Genomic DNA, 17,162 nt, shown 5'->3' with positions numbered 1-17,162 from the left:
TTCTCAGAAATACACAGCTCTAGCAGGCAGAAAATCAGTAAGGATATAGTTGAACTCAACAACACCATCAATCAATTGGATATAATTGACATTTATAAACTTTTTTATCCAACAACCACAGAACACACATTATTCTCAAGTTCACATGAAACACTCACTCAGACCACATTCTGGACCATAAAACGTACCTTAAGCTTAGGACATTTAAAACAACAGAAATCACACAATGGCGGTTTTCAGACCACAATAGAATTAAAGTAGAAATTATAAACAGAAAGATAGCTAAAATAGGAAAATCCTAAAATACTTGAAGAAGACAAGCTATCAACTATGAGAAAATATTAGCAAAGGATACATCTGATAAAACACTGTTATTCAAAATGTAAAACTCTCAACAATAAAAAAACCCTGATTTAAAAATGGACAGAAGATCTGAAATGACACTTGACTAAAAAAATATACAGATGGCATGTAAGAATATTAAAGGACACTCAATATCATATACCATTAGGGAATTGCAAATTAAAGCAATAATAAAATACTATTACACACCTATTATAATGGCAAAAATTTAAAACACTGATAATACAAATGCTGATTAGGATGTATAACAACAGGAACTCTCACTCACTGCTGGTAGAAATGCCAAATGCCACTTTGGAAGACAGTTTGGCAGTTTCTTACAAAACTAAACAATCACAATTCTTTAGCCAAATGAGCTGAAAACATGTGTCCACATGGAATCACCATATGACCCAATGATTCCTCTTCTTTGTACGTATCCAAAAGAATTAAAGAGATATATGTACACACATGTTCACAGAAGCATTATTCACAACAGTTTATATATATGGGTGCAACCCGTGTGCATTGATGGATGAATGGATAAACAAAGTCTGGTGTATACAAACAATGGAATGTTATTCAGCCTTTTAAGAAGGAGGGGAATCCTGCAATATTCAGTGTTTTCAATCTCTGGTCCATGGACTGGTCCTCCAGAAATTCCATGCCAATTTTGAAAGAGGTAACCACCCTGATGTTGTATGAAGATTATAGACCCAATGATCTTAGTAGAATTTGCTTATGCTCAGGGTGATTTCTGCCTTAGTGACTCCTGAAACAATTCTTCTATTTTCACCAATCCTCAAGTGTAAAAGGCTGAAAACCACATCTTAGATTACCTTTGAAAGTGTTATACTAAGGGCTACAAGTCAGACACACACACAAAAATACTGTATGATTCCACTTATAAGAGGTACTCAGAATAGTCAAAATCATAAAAGAAATTACACTGGTGGTTGTCAGAGCTTGGGAGAAAGGGCACTGGAATTTGTTTAATGGGTAGACAGTTTCAGTTTTTCTAGATGAAAAGAGTTCTGAAAATAGATGGTGGTAATGTTTGCACATTGATATGAATGTACTTAATGCCACTGAATTATACATTCAAAATGGTTAAAAAAGTAAATTTCATGTTATGTGTATTTTGCCACATGATATATAGATGATAGATGATGATGATGATGATATGATAGATAGATGATAGATAGATAGATAGATAGATAGATAGATAGATAGATAAAATCTGTACACATACCTATAAAGCCCCTTTATTCATAATTACCTTAACTTGAAAGACACCCAGGTGTCTGTCAGTAAATGAATAAGTAAACCATGGTACAGCAGACAACAAAATATTACTCAGTGTTAAAAAGGGAATAAGCTTTCAAGTCATGAAAAGATATGAAGGGAACTTAAATGCATATTACTAAGTAAAAAAAAGAGCCGATCTGAAAAGGCTTTATACTCTGTGATTCCAACAACATGCCGCTCTGGAGAAGGCCAAACTCTGGCGGCAGTGAAAAAATCAGTGGCTGCTAGAGTGAAGAGAAAGGGAGGGGTGAATAAGGGGAGAACAGAGGAGTTTTAGGGCAATATAACCATTCTGTATGCTACTCTGATAGTGGATACATGTCATTAGACATTTATCAGACCTATAAAATGTGCAACAGGAGTAATTAAACTGTAATTTTTGGATGATAATCATGTATGTGTCCATGCAGCTTCACCAATTCTGCCACTCTGATAGGGGCTATTGATAGTGGGCAGGCTGTGCTGGTGTGGGGCAGGGGTCGTATGGGAACTCCATGCTCAGTTTTGCTGTGCACCTAACACTGTTCTAAAAAATAAAATCTAGTTTAGAAAGCTGTGAAGAAATATAGCAAATCTTCTATCTGTAACCAGAAAGTCATGGGTGTTCTTAGACCTCTTTTCTTTTGTAGCAGTTCACAATACCCATCCTCCTGGAAACTCTCTCTTGCCTTGGCTTTCTATAACATACTGCCCTGATTCTCTGCTTCAGTTTCTTAGTGCACTTTCTTTGTCTTCATTCACAGATGCTCTTTCTTTCTTTTGTAGACTTGCTGTAAGCATACCCCTTAAATATTCTCCTTAGTCATTGTTCCCTTCAAAGCTTCTCCTTAGGGCTACTCCTTCACTATAACGTTTTGGTTACAATATAACTTGTATGCAGATGACTCCCAAGTCACCACCCAGCTCTGAACTATCACCAGACTCTACCACCAAACACCTGCCAGAAGTTCTTCTAGGAATATCTCCTGTCACCTTAAACTCAGCTCAAGCTTATTATTTTCAAAACTAGCATCTATTCTTGCCAAGAAGAACATTATTCTCTCTCCCAGGCTTGGAGCCATCTTTGATGACTCCTTCTCTCTTGACCTTCACATTCAATTAGCCACCAGATTCTGTCAATTCTTCTCTTTGATTCTTTATTTCCAACTCCACTGTCACCTCTAGCAAAGACAGGCCCTCGTTACCTTCCATCTGGTATTTTGCAGTCATCTTCCAATTTATCTTCATAACTCAAGTCTTTCCCCTTTTCATTCGTCCCTTAATCCAGGGGCCAGGAAACTTTTTTGGCTGAGAGAGCCATGAACGCCACATATTTTAAAATGTAATTCCGTGAGAGCCATACAATGACCCGTGTACGTTCCACATTATCCAATAAAAATTTGGTGTTGTCTCAGAGGACAGCTGTGATTGGCTCCAGCCACCCGCAACCATGAACATGAGCAGTAGGAAATGAATGGATTGTAATACATGAGAATGTTTTATATTTTTAACGTTATTATTTTTTTTTAAAGATTTGTCTGCGCCCTGGTCGGTTGGCTCAGCGGTAGAGCGTCGGCCTGGTGTGCGGGGGACTCGGGTTCGATTCCCGGCCAGGGCACATAGGGGAAGCGCCCATTTGCTTCTCCGCCCCCCCCCTTCCTCTCTGTCTCTCTCTTCCCCTCCCGCAGCCAAGGCTCCATTGGAGCAAAGATGGCCCGGGCGCTGGGGATGGCTCCTTGGCCTCTGCCCCAGGTGCTAGAGTGGCTCTGGTGGCGGCAGAGTGATGCACTGGAGGGGCAGAGCATCGCCCCCTGGTGGGCAGAGCATCGCCCCTGGTGGGCGTGCCGGGTGGATCCCGGTCGGGCGCATGTGGGAGTCTGTCTGACTGTCTCTCCCCGTTTCCAGCTTCAGAAAAATACAAAAAAAAAAAAAAAAAAAGATTTGTCTGCGAGCCAGATACAGCCATCAAAAGAGCTACATCTGGCTCACAAGCCATAGGTTCGCGACACCTGCTTTAATCTGTAACCAAATCTGTCTTCTTTAAAAATATCTTTTGGTATAGAGTCCCTCTGGGTCAGGAAGTCTATATACTTGGATTCATGCAATGAGGTACATTGCCCACAAAGACTTCTTCCCACCACTGAACCCTTTAGACCTTCTATCTGGCATCTACCACATCCGGCCTTATATTTCTAGTTATCTTCTTACCTAGATCTGAACTCCCTTAGCTAGATTTTAATGACAGAATATACATTTGTGCATTATCTGGAAAATGCCCACAAATACAGTGACAGACCAGCCCACAACATTGTCAGGGTCCCTGACAGTAACTGTAAATAACTTTTTGTTTCCCAGTGAAACAATGGAAACAACCAATGAAAATAAGGGCTGGTTCTTTGAAAAGATTTTTAAAAATTGACAAACCTTTAGTTAGATTGAAAAAGAAAAAGAGAGAGAGGACTCAAATAAAAAAGCTCAGAAATGATAAAGGAGATATTACAACTGATAACAGAAATAAAAGGATCATAAAAGAACACTGTAGACAATTATACACTAACAAGTTGGACCACCTAGAGGAAATGGATACATTCCTAGGAACATACAAACTACCAAGACTGAATAATGATGAAATAGAAAATTTCAACAGACTAATTACTAGTAAGATTAAAACAGTTATCTAAACCTCCCAATTAACCAAAGTGCAGGATCAGATGGTTTTGCTGGTGAAATTTACCAAGCATTCAATAAAAAATGAATAGCATTCCTTCTCAACCTCTTTCACAAAACAAAAGAGAGGGGAAATCATCCAGACACATTATATGAAGCCAGCGTTATCCTGAAACAAAAACCAGACAAGGATGCCACAAAAAAATAAATAAATAAAAATTAAAATAAAGAAAGAAAGAGAAGAAAGAAACTCAAGTTCATAGTTACACAAAGTAGATTGGTGGTAGCCAGATACAGGGAGGGGGAGGGGATGAGATAAATAAGTGAACTGTTTTGCTTGATTTGACTTAGTTTAGATAAATTGAATTTTATTTTTTCAATAGAGAATATATATATCCACATACAGAAAGGTGTCCAGCCATCATATTGAAGAAAAGGTATTATTCGGGGTAGGGTCTGAGAGGTAACTTGAGAATATAGGGTATTCCTATATTTCCAGCCTCAATCCTAGTTAAAGGACCTTGTCCTTATCCTTCTAATGAAGGTGCTGGTCTCCCAGGCGACATTCACTTTATGAACTTGTATATTTGTACATATTTTCTCATCGTCTCGAGTGGTATACACTTCCTGTTGGAGGGCAGATCAAGGTTAGAAATCTCATCTTGGCTGCACTGCACAGTCCGATATCAAGCTCTAGTCCTCTGAGGCCACGCACACTGCAGACATCCCTCGGAGCCAGGCCACGGGCCCTCCACACCTCCTCCTCCTGGGCTCCGCGAGCCATCCCTGTCAGAGCCACCTAGCTCTAGTAGATGACAAAATCCCTACTAGGATTTCAGAACACATTGCTGGGTTTCTCTCAATTTCTCAGCAATCCCCAATTTCACACATTCCCGCCTTAGGCCTTTGGAAAGCAGTAAGTCATTGGCCCTTCTTGTTACACAGGGAGAGGGAATCCACATGTGCGGTGCTTACTTGCTCAGGGAGCTGTGGCGTGGAGGCAGGGATGCGATCGGCAGACACATCTAAACCTTCTTGCCTTGGCTGTGACAGCTCAGCAGTCTCCCAGCTCTGGGCACACACAGTGCAATTATTTGGTAAAAGTGTTTCTGTCACTGATCCACCCCCTCACCGCCACCCCACAGCTGTCTATCATGCACCCGAGTCCAGAAAGGCTCTATTACTTGCACCCCCTTCCGAGTCACTGTAAATTTGTCCCTAAATCCGTTTTTCTCATACGCAGACACACAGCATCCCTAATCACTACCAGAGGCAACTGCTCCTAATGCATAACCATAGCTCACTGTCCCATGGACTGGTTGTGCATTTCTTTTTCTCTTTTTTCTTTCTCTTTTTCTTTTTTTTCCTTCCCTTTTTCTTTCTTTCTCTCTCTCGCTTTCTTTTGTTCTTTCTTTCATTCTTTCTAGCTTATAAACAACAGAAAGTTATTTCCCACAGTTCCAGAAGCTGCGAAGTCTGAGATCAGGACACCACCACGGTCATGTTCTGCTGAGGGCTTCCTTCCTGGTTCAGAGCCAGTCTTTCTCATGGTGCACTTACAGAACGGAAGGGGCACAGAGCTCGGTGGGGTCTCTTTTATAAGAGCATCAACTCCACTTATGAGAGATCCACCCTTATGACCTAATCACCCTTCCAAGGCCCCACTTCTTAATACCATCAACATATACATTTAGGGGGAAACATATTCAGACCACAGCACTTGTTCATTTCAACCTTTTATTGTTTTCAGAAGACACTGACTAGCAGCGTTTATAATTGATAATTTTATTCCTGAGGAAATAAGTCTAGCTTAGAATGGGTGTCAATCCAAGCCCAATAGCCAGTGGTCCACAGGGCAGGGTGCAATGTCAACTTAAGTATCACATACAACACTGACTTTTACATGGGCCTCTTTTTCAGAGCTCCTTCAAGGTACTCAGCTTTCCCCATCAGTGTTTTGGCTTTCAGATTGGTTACATCTGCACCTGGATGGGGGATGGGTTGGGAGCTGGGCAGTGAATGAGCCACTGCTGCCACTGCCCCACTCCCAGCCCAGTTTAGATTCCTTGTTAATGTTAGCCCCAGGTCTGACCTTCTCAGTGACACCCCCCTTTGACTCTGGGATCTTCTAGAGTGCCACCTCCCAAGTCATCATCACAATCCCCCTATCTGCTTAATGTTCACACACACACACACACACACACACAGACTCAAAAAACACAGACAGACAAATACAGACTTCAGAATGTAACTCCACGGGACATGTATAAAATCAGGGGGTTAGATGAACCTCAACAGTTATCTGGATCATTTCCCAGATTTTTAGCATTTATTTATTTATTCATTCACTCATTCATTCATTCTTTCACCCACTCATGTATTTAGTCATGGAACAAACTGTATTTCCTCTACATGGTACTATGCCTTAAGGGTTTGAAAAAAATAAAACCAAGATCCTCCATGTAGTAGACACCCACTGCTTGGGTTTGTGGTTTGTTTCTTTGTTTGTTTGGGGGCACCAAGTGCATCTCCCTTTTGCTAACTATTGCTCCTATATTTCCTTTTGGTGAGCCACCTGTCCCCATTCACAATCCACAGAGTTTCAATGCCCACCCCCAGCCCATGGGTAGAGGCAGGCACATGACCCAGGAACACAGTAATTGGTTTAAAACAGTGCTTCTCAAACATTTTGGTCTCAAGACCCCTTTAGATTTTTAAATATTATGGAAGACCCCATGAGATTTTGATTGTGTTATATTCATAAAGATTTGTTATATTTGAAATTTAAAATGAGAAACTTTTAAAATATTTATATACTGATTGTGCTGACCCTCACATGAATGGAGGTCACTACAGAGCAGGGATGGAGGCTGTGCATGAGCCCAAAACATGGTCTTCTTGAACCCAAGGCTGGTCTGGCTTCTGCCATTGTTGAAAAAAACCTTGTCAACAAAACAAACCAACACTAAGCACCTTGCCTCAAGGAGACCAGCCAGCCACTAGTTGGGAAAATGATTATATGGGACCCCTTCCACCTGGACGAGGTCTAACTCCTCTTGAAAAAATTGACAATATCTTGAAGTGAGCTTGCCTTTCCTGCTCATAGGCCTCAGCCAGCACTTCTATCTGAAGGCTCCAGAGTATCTGATCCACGCTCTCAAAGCCCACATAACACCATTTCACATAACATCGAAAGTCCCACTTTACAGCCCAGGAAATGCAGCAGCAGGCACGTCATCATGGGACCCCCTTGCCACAGACCAGCACGGCTAGTAATTATCCAGGTCCTGAGTTAGAATGCTGCAGAATGAAGAAATAAACTCAGGGAGAAAAAGGATGGGATTGGGAGGTCTCTTTGCAATGCCAAGATAGCTTGCAAGAGCGAAAGCAAAGCCCTCGGTCTGCTTTATTATATAGTGCAATGCTGTATGCAAATAAGGAAGTCTCAGATACAAAGTCACACATCTTTTGATTTCAATAGGCAAAATCAGAGAAGCCAAATCCCCAATTTCCTCAGGGCCCCTTTTTCAGGATGTGGCCTGACAAGCAGAATTAGCATTATTATACTATTCTTCTAATTGCCTAAAGCAGTTTGAGACAAACTCTTGAAATGGCTTATCAGGGCCCTGCTTAATTTCACTTGATTCCTTTGTTTCACAGACCTGAGTACAGTTTTACACACAAACAAGATAATTTACAGTACAGAAACACAAGTATAACATATAAATCTGATTAATCCTAATACCTGAGCTGCTATTTGGCTTCCAACTCTGAAGACAAACATAAAACAAACTAAATTAGCAAGTCTTTAGGATCTAAATTCTATTCTATTTAAATTTAAATGAGTGCTCCTTACAAATTCCAATTTTAAAACTGGAATTTTTTTCCAATTAAAAAAAAAGTAGGGATGAAACAATTTTATTTTTTTATTCAGTAGTAGAGCTGGCATTTTCAATTTTTGCATGCAAGAACTTAATTCAGGCCTTAAAATCACATTTTAGACAACATCAGAACAAAACTAAATGGAAACTAGAATTAGACAAACCAGAGAAAAACCTGGGATTTCAGAGCACAACCAGACCGAAAGATGCCTGCCTGATCCCAGTCAGGGAATTTTCTGACAGAGGGACTGAAGGATGGAACTAAACAAAATCTCCCTGAGAATATGTCTTCTCTCAGCAGCTGCATGGGAAATTTTGTAGTCAGATCCACCAGGGGTCCCCTGCCTAAATTTCCAGGCAAAAAATAGGAAAGAAATAAAGTGATAGTTCAGAAGGTTGTAGCTAAAACATTCAAGAAAATCAGACAATAACAGGAAAAGGTGTAACTTTACCTAAGTCTCCTATCCATTCTCAAATTCTATAGTTGCTGTAACTGGCTGTTCAGATTGACTATGCTGAGATTTCTCCCCTACTCAATTTTAGCTGAATGAGAGACTAAGTAGCCAGAGAAAACCAGGAGTAGCTGCTCTGCCATTGCTCAGGATAACTGGGTGATGTTTGGCCTGCTGGAATTAGAATTTGCTGAGAAAACACTGACATTTCCCCTATTGTTTGATGGGGCGGGGCCAGGGAGGGCCCTCGTTGTCTGTTTTCCTGAATCACCTGCCCTTCGGCAGTATACTTAAATTTACATTTGTTCGCCCAATGTTTCCCTCTCCTGCAGCGTGGGCAGAGGTCAGGAGCTTTAGGAGCTGGCTGATCTTTGGGGGAGGCTGAGACTGATATCCAGAGAGAATAGTGCAATTTCTAGCAAAATGTTCTGGACCCTGCATTGAAAACAAGATCCACTGGTAGAAGTACTTCCCTGACCTCCCTTTCTTGATTTGTTCACTTGTTCTGCCATTTATCAAAGTATTTTCCTGGAGGCCTCACCTGAAACACTGCAGCAATAGACAGACGTTGCATGTTTGAAGGCCCAATATCAGCATATATTCTGATGTCATCCCCTATATCTTGAGCCTGATCTAAAGCTTGTTGGAGTGGGGATCTCCAAAGGTCTGAGCTAGAGACTCTGGGAGAAACCCAATAAGGGTAAGGAGAAGCAGAAGGTTGAGCATAAGAGCAGAGAGCAGTGGAGACGTAAAGGTTAAGGTGACCACAGCCGTGACAGCCTCGTTATCTCCCGAGTCATCCTCAGACTCCACGGTCTTCTCATATTTACATCCCTCCATTTCTAGCTCACCCTGATACTCCTCAGACAATGGCTCCTCCTCAAATAAAAACATTTGTACAAAAGAAAAAGATCCCTTACTTTTGAGCTTAATTGTCTCATAATTTATTACTTCCGACTATACTTTCTCCAAAATCTGTACTCACTGTGCACACTTGGGGAGTTCCGTCATTTGCCTTTAGTTTAGTTTCTCTTTCTCAGGTCCCTGTTTGGGCGCCACTTGCCACAGACCAGCACAGCTAGTAATTATCCAGGTCCTGAGTGAGAATGCTACAGAATGAAGAAATAAACTCAGAGAGGAAAAGGGTGGGATCAGGAGGTCTCTTTGCAACATCAAGATAGTTTTCAAGAGCGAAAGCAAAGCCCTTGGTTTGCTTTATTATATAGTGCAGAGCTGTATGCAAATAAGGAAGTCTCCTGTACAAAGTCACATTTCCAAAGCAACCCAAGAATTTTCCCAAGTGCAGAAAACCCTCCACCTTGCATAACTGAAATCAACCAACATCAGAACAAACAAAGGGTGAGAGGAAGGGCATGTAAATTGCCTCTAGCAACTTAATCAAGCAAGTGAGGTGGGGGGAAGGGACCAGTACAAACACTCAGCTTCATAGCCAATATGGAGGTGTGGGGAAAGAGCTTAACCTTTGGCTAAGCCTTAAACTGCAAGGGCTTTGCCAGCTTGCAGTCTCCAACACCCTCTGGTCTCACAGACATATCACCCAGAAGCTGCTTGTCTAACAGAAGGACAGAATTATCTGCAGAAGTTACAGCTAAGGAGCTGGAATGCCCCACATGGGCAGAGAGCACCGCACAAGAAACAATTACATCTGGAACCAGTGACCAGTGTAAAGTGCTTTGACCACAGTAGGAAAAATACAGAAGTCCAGGAACCAAGGGGTGGGAGCAGGATCAGCCCCTTTTATCACCACATAGGATAGTTTTGTTTCTCATTCCTGTATCTCTGAGCTCTGTAAGTTAATGAGTTCTGCATCTCAAATGGAGGATATTCTTACTGGTGGACACAGGAAGAGTCTGAACTTTCAGCTTTATCTGCCACCAGAGCACTTTGGATGCCTTATACCAAGAGATCAGCAGGCAAGAAGCTCTCTGTTGCCTCCTCAGTGCAGTGGGGCTTGAAGATTAGAATTTGGAGGACTTTAGCATGCAGAGGGCACTTGACGCAACAGACTTGGATAAGAAAAGTCAAGAAAACTGCAAGAGAGGTGATCATTTGTTTTCAGAGTCCGAAGAGCAAGCTGATGGTAACACATTTTTCCTGGTAGCTGTTCCCTCCTTTAGAGCCTAAAATTTTTCACAGTGTAAAATAATTAATTTTTCCCTGGTCCTAATGTATAGAAAACACTTGTATTCTTGATGCTATTACTTCCACTTCAATCTTTTAGGACAAATAATCTCCAATGCCTTCGTTTTTTTTCTTCAGCAAGATCAAACTTTATTTCAAGAAACACACCTAGAAAAGTTAAATATTAATTCCAGGAGACGACTTCAGAATTCCAGGAATCAGTGGAGCTCAGCAAGTTCTGTGCACTGCCCAGGTGACCTTGTGTTCCTGTCAATGTTGTAGTCAACAGCAGCATAGAGGGTGAGATTTCTTGTTGCAGAATGCGGGTAAGATCTTATGATTTCAAACTTGGACAAGAGTAAGGATTATTTGTCCCCTTAAAAAATCAAAACCAAGCATTTTAAGTAGGAAACTAGCCACCCTTCTTTGCAAGGGCCATGTGCTGTGTGTCTACTTGAACGTATTTGAGGTAGTGCAAGGGTCATGGTCAATGTGTCACCACAGAGTGGACCAAATGTACAACTAGTGGCCTAGCTTCAAATACCAGCATGTCCCCTAAGCCTGTGACCTGGGTTAGTCCGCCTTCTCTGTGTTAGTTGCTCATTGCAAACTAAAAGCATTGCAGGCTAGATGACCCCAAGTCTCTGGAAGTGGAGAAATTCTGTGCTATGGTATTTCCTCATGATTTCGTGTTTCCATGGAGGCTCCCTCCCTAATAATAAACCCTCAGGACAGACACATAAAATTGATTTCCCTTCCCTCTGCACACACAGTACAGCTTACGTTTGACTCTAACAGTGGTCCTCGAACTTTGCTGGATTCAAGACTCAACTGCTCTGATTTCTGGTGGCTTAGGGTTGTTGGTTCCTTGGCCTTTTGTATACATTTTGGATTGGGTCTGAGATGACTAAGCCCAGCTTTGCATTTACAATTAGGTTTCCCAGATGATTCCCACCAAACGTAGTTGAGATCTGCTGTTGCTCTCAGTGGTTACAAATGCACTTCAGTGAATGACTTAATGGTTCTGATATCTGTCATTTCCTCTATTTTACTCATAGCTTAGTGCTTCTTTGACATTGCTGCATTTTAAGACTTTAGGAAGCATTTTCTTTTGATGACTACATGATGATGATTATTGTCATTTGAATTGAAAGATGATTCTGACTTGTTCTGATTTGCTGTTCCAGATTTTCTTATATTATCACACACTGGGAAAAAAACAAAATAAAATTTCAATAGCTAAATATTATCCTTTTCTTTTTTTATTAAGTGAGAGGCAAGGAGGCAGAGAGACAGACTCCCACATGTACCCCGACCAAGATCCACCCATCAAGTCCCCTACTAGGTGATTCTCTGTCACAGCTGGGACCCTGCTCTGTTGCTTGGCAACTAAGCTATTTTTAGAGCTTAAGGGGAGGCCATGGAGCCATTCTCAGCACCTGGCCCAACTTGCTCAAACCATTCGAGCCATGGCTGCAAGAGGGGAAAAGAGAAAGAGAGAAGGGGAGTAGGAAGGGTGGAAAAGCAGATGATTGCTTCTTCTGTGTTCCCTGACTAGGAATCAAACCCAAGACTTCCACATGTTGGGCTAACACTCTACCACTGAGCCAACCAGCCAGGGCCAATAATATTCTTTTCTTTCATCTTTCAATCTCTAAAACAGCAAAAAGTCAGAGAAATATATTTTAAAAGACAGCTAGTATATGTTCACTTATTTTTATCTCAAGTGATATTGCATGATGAAATGCAATAATATAACATTATTTTATTTATCTCTTGTTTTCATAATTAAGTCACTAAAAAAATCATTTCCTTTACCTTTAGATGACTAGGGGATTTTGTTTGTCTGATTGTTTGTTTTATTTATTTTTTTAATAATTTTATTTTATTAATGGGGTGACATCAATAAATCAGGATACATATATTCAAAGATAACAAGTCCAGGTTATCTTCTCGTTCAATTATGTTGCATACCCACCACCCAAAGTCAGATTGTCCTCTGTCACCTTCTATCTTGTTTTCTTTGTGCCCCTCCCACCCCCTATCCCTCTCCTATTCCCCCCTCCCCCCCGTAACCACCACACTCTTATCAATGTCTCTTAGTTTCACTATTATGTCCCACCTACGTATGGAATAATACAGTTCCTGTTTTTTTCTGATTTACTTATTTCGCTTCGTATCATGTTATCAAGATCCCACCATTTTGCTGTAAATGTTCTGATGTCATCATTTCTTATGGCTGAGTAGTATTCCATAGTGTATATGTGCCACATCTTCTTTATCCAGTCATCTATTGATGGGCTTTTTGGTTGTTTCCATGTCCTGGCCACTGTGAACAATACATCATATTAAATGGCACTAAACTGAAGGCTTTCCCCCTTAAATCAGGAACAAGACAGGGTTGTCCACTCTCTCCACTCTTATTTAATGTGGTACTAGAGGTTCTCGCCACAGCAATCAGACAAGACAAAGAAATAAAAGGCATCCATATCGGAAAAGAAGAAGTAAAGGTATCACTTTTTGCAGATGATATGATCCTATACATCGAAAACCCCAAAGAATCCACAAAAAGACTACTAGAAACAATAAGCCAATACAGTAAGGTCGCAGGATACAAAATTAACATACAGAAGTCAATAGCCTTTCTATATGCCAACAATGAAACAACTGAGAAGGAACTCAAAAGAATAATCCCCTTCACGATTGCAACAAAAAAAATAAAATACTTAGGAATAAACATAACAAAGAATGTAAAGGACTTATATAATGAAAACTATAAACCATTGTTAAGGGAAATTGAAAAAGATATAATGAGATGGAAGAATATACCTTGTTCTTGGCTAGGAAGAATAAATATAATCAAGATGGCTATATTACCCAAAGCAATATACAAATTTAATGCAATTCCCATCAAACTTCCAATGACATTTTTTAAAGAAATAGAGCAAAAAATCATCAGATTTATATGGAACTATAAAAAACCCCGAATAGCCAAAGCAATCCTAAAGAAAAAGAATGAAGCTGGGGGCATAACAATACCTGACTTCAAACTCTATTATAGGGCCACGACAATCAAAACAGCATGGTATTGGCAGAAAAATAGACACTCAGACCAATGGAACAGAATAGAAAGTCCAGAAATAAAACCACATATATATAGTCAAATAATTTTTGATAAAGGGGCCAACAACACACAATGGAGAAAAGAAAGCCTCTTCAATAAATGGTGCTGGGAAAACTGGAAAGCCACATGCAAAAGAATGAAACTGGACTGATTGTTTTAAATTCAAACTTGGAGGTACAGCTCCAATTTAAAATTTTGTAGTATCTCATTTGACTATTTTAAAAAAGCATAGCTTATAAAGCAGGGTTTATATTTTCATAGCTTAGAATATTCTACATGAAAATGCAACAAATTTGTAATAGGAGAAAGAATAGGGCTGAAACTTTGCCTGGGACAGGTGTTATCTATCATAGTGTGTGGCATAGGCCATGCCTGGGCTGTGACAGGAGCTTCATCTGGGCCTCTGGCCATCAGTCTCGTCCCTTCCATTCATTCTTCACCCTGTAGCCAGAGAAACCTTCTAAAACATATATCTGTGTACCTGTCTGTTATGGGCTGAGATGTGCCCCCTACCTCACATTTCTATGTCATAGTCCTAACCCACAGGACCTCAGACTGTGACTGCATTTGGAGATAGGGTCTTTAAAGAGGTAATTAATTTAAAATGAAGTCTTCAAGGTGAGCCTTTCTTCAGTATGACTGGTGCCCTTATTTAAAAAAAAAAATTGGACATGAAGACACAGAGGATAAACTATGTGAGGTCATAGGGAGAAGACAACCTTCTACAAATCAAGAGAGAAGCCTCAGAGCAAACCAACCCTACAGACACCTTGATCTCAGACTTACAGCTTGTAGGCTTCCAGCATTATGAGAAAATAAGTTCCTGCTGTTTACGCCACCCAGTCTGTGGTATTTTGCTATGGCTGCCCTGGTAGAATATAGCTTCTCTCTCTCTCTCTCTTTCTCTCTCTCTCTCTCTCCCCCTCCCTAGTAAACTAATATAGCATTGTGTGTGTCTGTCTTAATTGCACACACATACCACCCTCACTCTTCCTTAAAAACCTCCAAGGTTGTTTGACCAGGCAGTGGTGCAGTGGATAGAGTGTCAGACTGGGACATGAAGGACCCAGGTTCAAAACTCCAAGATCACCGGCTTGAGAGTGGGCTCACCAGCTTGAGCGCAGGGTTGCTGGCTTGAGCGTGGGATCATAGACATGACCCCATGGTCCCTGGCTTGAGCCCAGAGGTGGCTGGCTTCAAGCCCAAGGTCACTGGTTTGAAGAAAGGGTCATTCACTTTGCTGTAGCTCCCAGGTCAAGGCACATATGAGAAAGCAATCAATGAACAACTAAGGTGCCACAGCAAAGAATTGATGCTTCTCATCTCTCTCCCTGTCTGTCAGTCCCTATCTGTCCCTCTCTCTCTTTCTCTCTCTCTTCTGTCACACACACACACACACAAAAAAAAAAAAAAAAAAAAAAAAACACACCTCCAAGGTCCCCCACTTCCCTCAAGACAAAGGTCCAAGCCCTGAACTCACTCTGCCCACAAGGTCCTGCAAGGGGGCTCCAGCAGGACTCCTTCCAGCTGCTGCCCCCTCCACCTCTGCTCCCCAGACACACGGGTCTGCTCATGACATACCCCTAAGTCCCGAGCACTTTTGGATCAGATTCTTTCTCTATCCAGAACACTCTTTTCCCCACCCTCCTCATCTAGTCAGTGCTTAACAGCCTTTCAATGCCAATTCAAACATTTCTTCTTTAGGATTACCATCCCAGCCACTTACACTATGGCAGACCCTTTTATAAACTCTCATGGACCCTAGACATGCTCTTTATGGCATGTACAGACTTTACTGAACAGTATATGCATTTATTTTATTATTTCCTTCAAGTATACCACTTCATCTTGAGCTCTAAGCAGGCAAGGACCATGTCCATCGTGCCTCCTGTTGTGTTCCCAGGTCCTCACCGGGAGCCTGGCCATACAGCGGGTGCTCAGCCAACCGTTGCTGAGTCAGTGAGTGACCACAGTTTACCCCCACTGCTGGTCTTGGGGGAAATGGATGGGTCAGAATATACAGTGAAAAGGGGAACTAATAGACAACTCCAGGTATAGTAGGGGGCTTAGTCGATGACATCAATGCTGACCATACAAACAACTGACTCTACTTGCAAGATCAATCTTCAATGGCCAGAACTAGTAATTGCTAATTCTGCTCTCTTTCCCAATATAGATACAAAACACCCAGACCAGCCCTCAAGTAAGCGATGAGAGAGAAGCCCTTCATCTTGCAAGGCATGATCTTCGACCTTGACTTTGACACCATTTCCTATGACCTCTTCCCCAGTAAATGTCAAGGTTCTCCAGAATTCCCCTAACTACAGCATCCTTTGAACATGTCCTTGCCTTCTGACCATGTGTACTGCCAGCCTTTCCCCTTTCTCTTGTTCCCTTAAGAAGCAGCTTTCCTCTTGAACTTGTCATTATTCTTCAGCCTGTCGGAACATCACAGTCACACGGACTCATTTTAATAATAGCATTCCTGAAGTTCACAAGGATTCTGAAGTTCACCTGGGAAGAAAGCAGAGTCTGTTCCCATGTTTGTTAAGTGATGAGCTGTGCTATCTGGGACTATCTTGGTATTATAATAAGTTTATCTGGTGGTTAAACTACCTTAACTGTTTTCTAAACAGTGGCCTGGGGGTGGCATCAAATTTGATAAATGCCACGTACCTGGGGTTCTCAGTGCTCTTCTCCTTTGGTTCTCCCAACCACAGGAAGGCAGGGCAGATGGCAAAGCCAAGATGCTTTGTTATTGACAAGGAGTCCACAGAAGGAAATTCCTTGCCCAGGTTACCATAAGAAAGGGCAGCTGTGCCACAGCTCAACCCTCAAACTGCACGAAGCAGAAGCACATCCCAGCCCCACTCTCTCTATGAAAAGCCCTGCTTAATGTTTTCAGATTGAAGTGTCTGTGAAATCAACGTTGCCTACAAGAAGCACATTTAACAATGATGTTTTGAATATCCCCTGTGCTCTGGACACTGTTCTGGAAGCTGGGGATGCAGCAGGAGCAAAGCGAGTCTGAGGCCACTCACCCAGAGCATCCGAGGGCGGGGCCGTGGTGCTGAGGCCACTCACACAGAGCGTCCGAGGGCGGGGCCGTGGTGCCGAGGCCACTCACACAGAGCGTCTGACAGCCGTGGTGCCGAGGCCACTCACACAGAGTGTCCGACGGCGGGGCCGTGGTGCCAGGCCACTCACACAGAGCGTCCGACGGCGGGGCCGTGGTGCCAGGCCACTCACACAGAGCGTCCGACGGCG

The 17,162-nt window shown here is 41.8% G+C and overlaps 1 long non-coding RNA gene across 1 annotated transcript in view; it reads right to left on the bottom strand.

Annotated features, from left to right (window-relative positions):
• Positions 1 to 9,802, bottom strand: part of LOC136308490 (uncharacterized) — an 81,155-nt gene extending 71,353 nt beyond the window's left edge. Inside the window, exon 1 of the long non-coding RNA XR_010726113.1 lies at positions 9,615 to 9,802. This is a non-coding gene — a long non-coding RNA (uncharacterized lncRNA). The remainder of the gene's footprint in view (positions 1 to 9,614) is intronic.
• Between the last annotated feature and the right edge of the window lie 7,360 nt (positions 9,803 to 17,162).

Source organism: Saccopteryx bilineata, chromosome 6 (genome assembly GCF_036850765.1).
Source record: "Saccopteryx bilineata isolate mSacBil1 chromosome 6, mSacBil1_pri_phased_curated, whole genome shotgun sequence".
Classification (NCBI taxonomy): Eukaryota; Metazoa; Chordata; class Mammalia; order Chiroptera; family Emballonuridae; genus Saccopteryx; species Saccopteryx bilineata.
This window is presented reverse-complemented; position numbering and strand designations above follow the sequence as displayed.